This window comes from Sander lucioperca, chromosome 8, assembly GCF_008315115.2.
Source record: "Sander lucioperca isolate FBNREF2018 chromosome 8, SLUC_FBN_1.2, whole genome shotgun sequence".
NCBI lineage: Eukaryota > Metazoa > Chordata > Actinopteri > Perciformes > Percidae > Sander > Sander lucioperca.
In genome coordinates, this window is record NC_050180.1 from 25,415,248 (window position 1) to 25,424,748 (window position 9,501).

At 40.6% G+C, this 9,501-nt stretch overlaps 1 long non-coding RNA gene across 2 annotated transcripts; it reads left to right on the top strand.

Moving 5' to 3' along the window:
* The first annotated feature begins 5,035 nt into the window (after positions 1-5,035).
* Positions 5,036-6,697, top strand: LOC116034826. Of its 2 annotated transcripts, XR_004101259.2 has the most exons (4): positions 5,036-5,125; positions 5,399-5,485; positions 5,666-5,724; positions 6,582-6,697. It is a non-coding gene; the product is annotated as an uncharacterized LOC116034826 (long non-coding RNA). The 2 variants fall into 2 exon arrangements; XR_004898159.1 differs by having other exon boundaries at positions 5,399-5,724.
* The last annotated feature ends 2,804 nt before the right edge of the window (positions 6,698-9,501 follow it).

The window sequence follows — 9,501 nt, forward strand, 5'->3', positions numbered from 1 at the left end:
ACATATGGGAGTGTTGTGTAGCCTGTAGTCACAGCATGACATCTTCATTCTGCCCAGATGAGGCTGGGCTGCAGGCGTCTATCACCATTCCGCAGATTACGTCTTTAGGTTAGAAAGAGCAAGGAGCCAGACAGTACAGTAGTCCTGCTCCCCTTCACCACAACCCCTTTTCTTCAGCCAATTTTTTTCACATCAAAAGCTACTCACACACACAAAATTGTACACTTGCAGGAAAATCACAGGAGCACTAATAATAAAGTGTCATTACTTCTGACACTTGCTTGTGCATGATAGATGTGTCTCTTTTCCAGCTGATGACATTTTATGGCATTATCATAGGAAATACAATAATGAGATCGGCATCTTGGAGCCTTTGCCCCATACAAAGTCAAATCACTTGCCTTAAGATGGTAATAGAGTGTGATCGAAACAATCTGTCACTGCCTCTCCTCTTACTCTCACCCGCCAGCCCCCCTTGACAAAGTGTATAGATTTTTACCTGATATGAGGGATGATCGGCACAGTTGAATGTAAATGAGCTTAAATGTCTTTAGGTGAATCGAGTGACTGACACTTCTCGGCAAATAAAAGTGAAGACTGTATTTGACAGTACATCAATCTTTACCACAGCACCTCCACAGCACAGCAAAATCTTATAACTGTCTACATGTTTTTATGTGCAGCTATTTTAATATGTGCTGATATAAACACTTCCAAATACAGAGGTTTAAGAATTGACTGTGAGCCAGAACTGCAGTTTTGCTTGCTCCAGCAATTAGTCTTTTTTTCCCACAGAATGCCATTTGGTGTCATGTACACACTGTTATATTCTGCTAAAGTTTTTGCTGTCTAATCCCAGGTTATTGAACTGATGTCACAGCAACTAAGCTGTACAACCTTCAACCTAGACGAGACATGGTGTTGATGTTTCTCCAGAGCAGATGGTAACTCGTTGCGCAGCAGTTTCGGACAATCACATCCTTTCACATGATGCAATCATACTGTAATGTTATGATTTAAAGTGACAGAAGAGTGTGACACCAAAGCTCTAAAGGTTGCTTTATTTTGCTCCCACTGTTTTGGCATATCTATCTGTTTTAGAGCCAGTGGTAAGGTTGGTTGCCTCTAAAACCCAGCATGTTGGCAGCCTCTGATTGAATGGACTGTACAAAGCCCACTAAGCTGTGTTGCGAGCTTTCATTATGGAACAACATATTGGTTTCTCTTCACAGGCTGCCTGCCTCTGGAGGCTACTACTGTATCTCCTCAGGAATGCATAGCTACACACAAAACATCATAGGGCTACAACATGTAGACAGCCCGGTAATAAATCCTGCCTGATTCTCAGTAAATCTTGTTTCTTACAGTGCAAACAAAATAAATGTATCCTGATACTGTTACTGCCTGTATTTCACATAACCTCTACAGTAGGTGGTCCGGATGGATCAGCCAAGATGCATGGGTGCAGGTGCTCAGTTATATTTCACACATGCACGCACGCACGCACACACACACACACACACACACACACACACACACACACACACACACACACACACACACACACATACCTGTAGATGTACAGATGCAAGCCACAACAGCATTTAGAGCACTGCATGATTTGAATGCAATTACCACAATCTTAAATTAAGGTCTCTGTGGAATAGTTACCTAAAGGTCAATTTTGGAGAATATTGACTGGGCCAGGAAGAGAAACACAAGCTATAACAATTGTTAAGTTTCAACATGAAACTGTGTTGTTGTTTTGTTTTTTTAAATAGTAATTTCAGAAACTGTTGCCAGTTTATTGAGCCCCAGTTTCTCTCATTGTTGTCGTTTTAACATCCGATAATTTTTCAACGAAATGAAAAGAACAGAGAGAGGCAGGTTGCAAAGCTCACTAATTTCCTTTGCTGTGAAAACTTCTTACAAAATTTTTAATTTGCTGGCACAACAGACAAGCTAGAAAGACTACTTAAAACTAGCCTTCCACTGTAGCGATTGCTGGGGGTCTTTCCTAATGCTCTTTTATACATTATTTCTCATTACATAAAAAAATACATTGCCGAATCCCTGTAGTGTCATTTGCAGTCAGCCGAAATAATGGAATAAATGCTGCCTGTTTGTTCTTCTGTGTGCTTTGTTTTCAGTTGATGAGCTAACTAGCTTACTTTCATGCTAGCCAATATGTAGCTATCAAACTACCTAGCTTCTACCTAACTATAATCACTACCAATAACATGCAATTCTGCCATGTTTTTACAACCATACTTTATAATCCATAACAATGATAACATATTAACCTTATTGAGCACAATCAATAGGTGGTTGAGAGTTTTAGACAGAAAACAGAAAGGATACACATTACACACACTGATGAATTCATGGTCAAGAAATGTGTTTGTCATGATAACCTGAGTATCTGGACATAATGTTTATGATTACATTCCATTAGCATCTCAAAACGTGTTCATGATAAGTTGACACTAGTTGTGCAAGATATTGTATGCTACTGTTCTTAAACAAAATAGGCTGGAATCTGGTAGGTTTTAAATTGCCGGATCATATAATACTCACTTCACTAAATTGCCCCAAGAGGCAAAGTACACAAGCAGTGTTGCACAATTAAAATCAAGATACTGAACGCTTAAGAAGTTCCATTACATAAATCAAACTACCACAAATCCATTTAAGTTTAATGATTTATCGGGCACATTAGAATTTAATCTGTGGTAAAGAAAGATTTGCACAAGCTACATCATTTTAGCTACATTCAAATATTGTCATTTCAAGCTTGGCAAGATCTGAAACTGTCCAGCATTTCAATAAGTAGTGGTTGACAACACATACATTAAGATTAATAAGGCAATCTCATTGGTCATTTGCAAACTGCTTGTGAAATACAGCTCATCTAAATACTGTTGAATTCGAGCTGCTCAGCATTTAGTGTTTATCAATTGGTTTGTTAGGCAAGGTAATATTCACACTGATCGGCCCCTATTTAAACTACATTTTGTTGCATTTTAAATGAGAAAGTCGGCATTACAACTAATTTATATTTCCTTTCACTTCCAATAATAAAAGATATATTGTGATTACTGAATATACTGTATCTTCAGGGACAGGGTGCCTTTCTTTAGTGGTGTAGTTGTTACTGACTCCACTGAGTCCATGCCAACTTTGACATGCTTCCCTAATATCAGTGTTTTGAAAAAAATATATATTAGCCTGGATGTTATTAGCTGGAAGTGATCTCTTGGTTCCAGGAATTCTCCTCTGCTGCTTCTTGTTTTTCCCGACAAGGTTTAGAGTCTCAGAAACCGTAACACCCACAGAAGAGGGATAAGTGTGAACTCTGTACTTACCATTAAGGCAATAATATTAAGACATGGGCTGCTTGTGGTTCTGTAACAACTACTTTAACATTTTGGTCAATAGCTTAAACCCTACTGTGCAGCCCGAGCACAATTTTTCTAAGATAAATTTTATGTAATTTTGCAAAATTAGTTTGTACATCCTCCCTTTCCTCACCTCCTCACGTCTCAGTCCCTCCTACCTGAAATGCGAATGGAGGAGGCAAGGAAGAGACACCAGGAACCAGGAGTCGAGGCAACAGGCATTTAACTAAATTAGATATCCGTGCTTCGGAGCCGTCATTTTAAAGCAACGTCAATATGATGTGTAGCACAGCTGGCATGGTTTGTACATTCCAGCTGTCTGTCACGCCTCTTTTATTATGTATGTCACAGGTGCCAAAAATACTTCCTCAAAGGATGCGCAAAGGATCCTCCCTCATAGCTCCTCCGGTAAGTCTCATCTCTCCTCAAGATGTATTTTAGGAATTGAGGCATCCTTCAAGACAAAGGTGGTGCTAGAAGGGGGGCACAAGGTGGCACCGCCCCCTCCCCCCCTGAATTATGATTGGCCCCCACTGGTGCCCCCCCTCCAATCCAGTGCTGTCAATCTGACAATTGTGATTTCCATTGGATCAGAGTACTGTTACTTTGGCTGCCTGTTCTGCCAATCGTCCCAGCCCTTCACATGACCAATTAATGTTTCCATGATGACTATCCAAAATTCTGATATAATGGAACCAGCACTGGAAAGTGGCAGACTGAGCCTATAGAAAATGTGTATTGTATTCGGATTTATTTGTTTAAAATGAAAACAAGTGAAATTAATAATTAATGTAATGTTTTATTGAGCAGAATCTATCTGCTCAATAAAACATTACTATCAAATATTTCCTATATTTCTAAGCAGATTTTCTATGATTTATGCTGATAAAATGTCCCCCCCCAGGCCCCCCTGACTGATTATTGGTCCCCCTTGTGCCACCCCACAATCCTCGAATCGCCCCAGCTTCAAGATGGCGTGCTGCTCATGCACGAGGCACATTTTGTATTTGTATATCGATAGGAACGTTTTTCTTTTATCCATTTTAACTCAACCGTTCATTAATTCATAACACATCCACACTATACTCATAATAATTGATGTCGCTTTAAAATGAAGGCACGGTAGCACGGATGTCTCATTTTGTTAAATACCTGTTGCCTCGACTCCTCCTTCCTTCCTCCGCTCATATTTTAGGTGGGAGGAGAGGAGACAAGGAAAGTAATTGAGGATGTACAAACTGATAAGTGTCGCTTTGGCCCTCCTCTCCAGACAGATTATTGTGTGGGCCTTTTTTGATAGCACAGTTGTAGCACAAGATTTGACAGGAAAGGGGGAATAGAGAGGGGATGACATGCAGCACAAGGCCAGGGGTTGGAATCAAACCTGTGCCGCTGCGGTAAGGACTCAGCCTTAGTACCCTCCAGACACATTTCTAGTCCCCCAAACCAAACCATTGCAATTTTCCATCGGTCCACCAGATGCCCTCAGACTTTCCCACCTTGTCCCCAGCACCGAACTGCCACACCCATTCACACACCTGTCCCCACTTCTCTCCTCAGCTCTGCCTGGCCTTCCCAACCCACCTCCTCACCTGCATCTCATTCACTCATCAGCTACACAACACATACAGTTCACCTCTTTTTGTGCCTTGTTAGATCCCAGTCACAATGTGGTTTTCAGTTACCTGCCTGCTTGTTACCAACCTGCAATTTTGGACTATCTGCCAGTAAGCTCATTCATGCAATAAATAAATGAGCTGCACCTGCAAACATCTGCCTGTGTCGTCTACGTTTGGGTCCTTCCCCTGCTGCTTGCATTTACAAGTTTGACAAGTAGCAAATACAGCAGCCACAGTGCTCAGAGGACAGGAATGGGAGCCTAGCAAGCTAGCTGGCTTTAGTTAGCCTCAAGTTCAAAAAAGGGCATAACAACGTATTTTGTCTAAGTTTGTCAACAGAAATAGAAAAAGTTAAAATTCAGCCATTATTTTCCCCATCAGACAGAAGCTCAAAACGGATGGGGATGCCAGTTAGCTCCATATCATCCTGCTCGCAGCTAGTTCCTCTGGTGGAGGAGACTTGATGAAGTAAGCCTGCTGGACATAACGTTAAGCCCAGTGAGATATTTTCCAAGATGAATGGTGTCCTAGAGGCCCTGGTCACCCCACATGACAAACTGTACAGTGACTCTTCACTCTTCTCAAATATTAATCGGATAAAACCTGGCACCATTGACATACAGACTTCTCCATTTTTTTCTGAATCAGAACTGACTTAATTGGACTGTAATGAAATAATTTCCATGACGACATGCAGTCATCATTAGGTAAGCTATTTATATTCTTTGTCCCCGCTGTGTTGCGTGTTTAAGTTTATTTTACATATGGGTGCAAGTTCAGTGTTGCAGACCGAAATCCGCTTGGCGAAATTTACTCAAGTGGTCTAGCCAAAAGCAGGGGGTAGCCTACGTACAAGAAGTGACGCAGGTTGGGATGTAAACATTAACTGTTGGAGCTGGCGAATTTTCACTATGACAGGGCCATTAGGCTACTGCGATACTGTAGACGTGGCTGTGCTGCAGCCTGTGTGACAGGCTATGTGGTTAATTAGTCACTGTGATAATTCCTCAAGTTGTTTTACTTTGTGTGTGTTTTGTGTTGCCTGAGTATCTGTAGGCTACATATGCTTTAAAGTTGATGCTGCTGCTGCGGTTGTGTCTGCCCACTGGTGGTGTGTGTACACGGTTATCAGGAAGTGCCCATTATACATCCATGGGAGTGCAACGTGCCAGGCTTGCCATGCCCTCCATCTGCTGATGTATAGATATGTCCATGTCAGTTTGTTCATGCTGGTGCCTGTAGTTTAACTTAATTAAAAATCTGTGATTTAATGTTATTATGATGCCTGTTGCTAAAAATACTGCAAGTAAGTGTCTTGGAGGTAGGCCCACCTGAATTTCTCTAAGCCCACCCACAGTATGAATCCTGTCTAAGCTAATGATGATACAATGTTGAATTTTATATTTATGTTGAATTTCTATGGAAAACGTACTGCTTCTGAACCTCTCACTTACATCATTTGTTGAACTGTCTCCAAATTATGAATCATCTCTGGATTTCCTCAACAAAAAAGTTTTTAAGGATTTTATATAAATTATGCGTTTTTTTATTTTTTTCATTTCAGGTTGATATTGCTGTGCTTTCCAATTGCTGTCACCTGTAGCTGATGACTACTCCATATACAAATATACAGATATATATTTTGCCGTGGGTTACAAATTTTTGCATGCCATATTGTTGAGACATTTGTTTATTTGGGTTGACTTTGCTAGTTTCCAAGCCTCATATTTATTAGATTTATTACATTATTGTCAAAACACAGTCATGTGTACACTTTCCCCAGATAGGTAGGAAAGTGGCCATATTGTGATGTTGAGAGTTGCTAATTAAGTTGTGTGTAAGAACATCGTCTTACTCACTTTAAAGATTAATCAAGGACACAGCAGGCAAACTACAGTAGCATTTCCTTGTGTTTGCAAAGTTAATGGCAATTGAGTAAGTATATAAAATTACTTACACTCATAGAAGATACTATTAACATGTGAGCAGAGTGATAAATGAGAGTAATTGTGGACAACGCTGCATTTTAATTAAGCAGCCGTCTTAAGCGAGCAGGCGTCATTGTTAAAGTCAACTCTGTATCGCAATTATGCGGCTCTATTCATGTGTAACATAATGGCTTGATGACAGTTCTTTGTTGGCTTACAGTGGAAGCATAATTGTGTCCTTTCATACATAAAAATGGCTCTCAGTGTTTACTATTAAGTAACACTCATTCAGCAAAAGGGTAAAGGTCACATCTTTATTACTGTATCCTGCCAGTGGATTGCTATTGGACTTACACTGTATGTTGCTGGTCAAAAAGAGACTGACTTTCTTAAGGACATTGATCATGAGATGGTACTGAAGAACTGACTTTGTGGTTTTGAGATCCCTCAGGAGAAGAAGGTTCATTAAAAAAAATAGTAAATATGTTCTGCACGTTCACCTGGACATTTTTAAATTATTTTTTACAATTATGTTGCAGATAAAATGTGACGTTCTTGCCAGTTGTTTCTTCCAGGTAATTATTTTTGTTAATTCAACTTAGTAACCTCCAGGGGCTGGTTTGAGAAAGATGGCACAAAGTTCTCTAGTTCTTCAATATCTTTAGTCAAACTAATTTACTATGATTTCTGGGTAAGTCAAGGCTTTTCTGCTATAGCCCAAGTACATTTCAGCTTTCTTTAAGACTATCTTGAGAGTTTTTTATGTAGGCCTGTAAATATACTGATGTAGTGTGGTTTGACATTGCATACATACAAAATATTCCTTGGCCTAATAAAATGGATTTGATTGTTATGCACAGTATACACAGGTACATTTTATTTTTCATCAAACTAAGAAAGAAAATATTTGACCAATGTTGTAACAATCCTCAGTTGAGGGTTTGATGTAAATATATTATTTATGCTCATGCAAGGAAAGTTTTACTGTGCAAATGAACCATTTTCTCTAGTGCACTATGTAAAGCAACATGCGTTGCACACATTTTTAATACCAATACTGTTAAGAATACATTGCAAACATACTTAAAACTTAGATTGATGGTTTACAGGGACATTTACTTGCATTCAGACAAGGTTTGATCTCATCTATAGATGTGATGATGCTGAGCACTTCATACATTAAATGGTTCTTAATGACTATTAAAGGGATACTTCACCCACTAGCGTCATCGGAGGCATTTTTGCCCAGAGTCTATAGACTACATTACATTACATGTCATTTAGCTGACGCTTTTATCCAAAGTGACTTACAATTATATCAATTATATCAGAAGTCGCATGCCTCTGGAGCAACTAGGGGTTAAGTGTCTTGCTCAGGGACACATTGGTTGATGTATTGCAGTGGGAATCAAACCCGGATCTACCACAACAAAGTCATGTGTCATATCCACTGCGCCATCACCACCCAGACCACAGCCAGCTAGTTCCGCATGTTTTCAACTCGCCCAGAGGGGCTGGGACTGTCACTGGCCGATGCTAGCTGAGCGGAGCCGAGTGTCAGCCATCTTGAAGCATCGCTAAACTGGCTCCGTCTTTTCATCAGAAAACTTTTACAACAATTATGTGCATTCAAACTACCGCACGTGTACCACCAGGATACATTGGTACAGATTGGAGAATATGCAGGACACTTTATTACAGACGGAATACTCGACACACTACGCGAGCGTCGCCTGCTACGGAGACCAGCACCTCAGCCTGCGGTGTCGCCCGATGCCGCTAGCCGGGGAAAGGGACCTTGACAGCAGTGTGCAGGAGTGAAAAACAGCTAGGTGGAAAGCTGACGCTAGCCGGCCACCTGTTCCATCAATCCATTAATCCTGATTGCAAGTGTCCACTCATTAGACAACAAACTGGACTACATCCAACTTCAACGAAACTCCCAACGTGAGTTCAGAGACTGCTGTGTTTTTGTTGTTGTGGAAACATCGCTGAACAACAGTGTACTGGACTATCCAGCTACCAAGCCGGCTGCTCTGTCGCCGGGTAAGACTAGTGGAGGTGGGCTGTGTTAACACGGACTGGTGCAGAAATGGGGTGATTTGTATCCAACTAACTGTTAACTGCTGGTGGAGTTTGTGACTGTTAAATGCCGACCATTCTACATTCCACGCAAATTTACAGCTGTGTTTATACTCGGTGTTTACAGCCCACCAAGCGCTAATGCTAGTATGCGTTAGCTGAACTTTACAGAGCCTAATGTTTGTGCACTAAATGTAGCCTGTTTCGTATGTCGTTTTTATATAATGTCGTTTTTATATATTTTAAATGTGTAACACCACTTGAGCCACGGTGAAACGTAGTTTCGTGTATATGGTTGAAATGACAAAACACACTTGAGTTGAATGCTGCCTCACTGTCTGTCTGTGAACAGTAGGCGTGGCTTGGGCATGGACTCTAAAGCAGCGAAGCAAGTGCATTCTTGGATTTGGTGTCTTTCATCCATATGAGCCAAAAACACATTTTCTGGCTTATCTCGACCTAGAAGGCACCAAT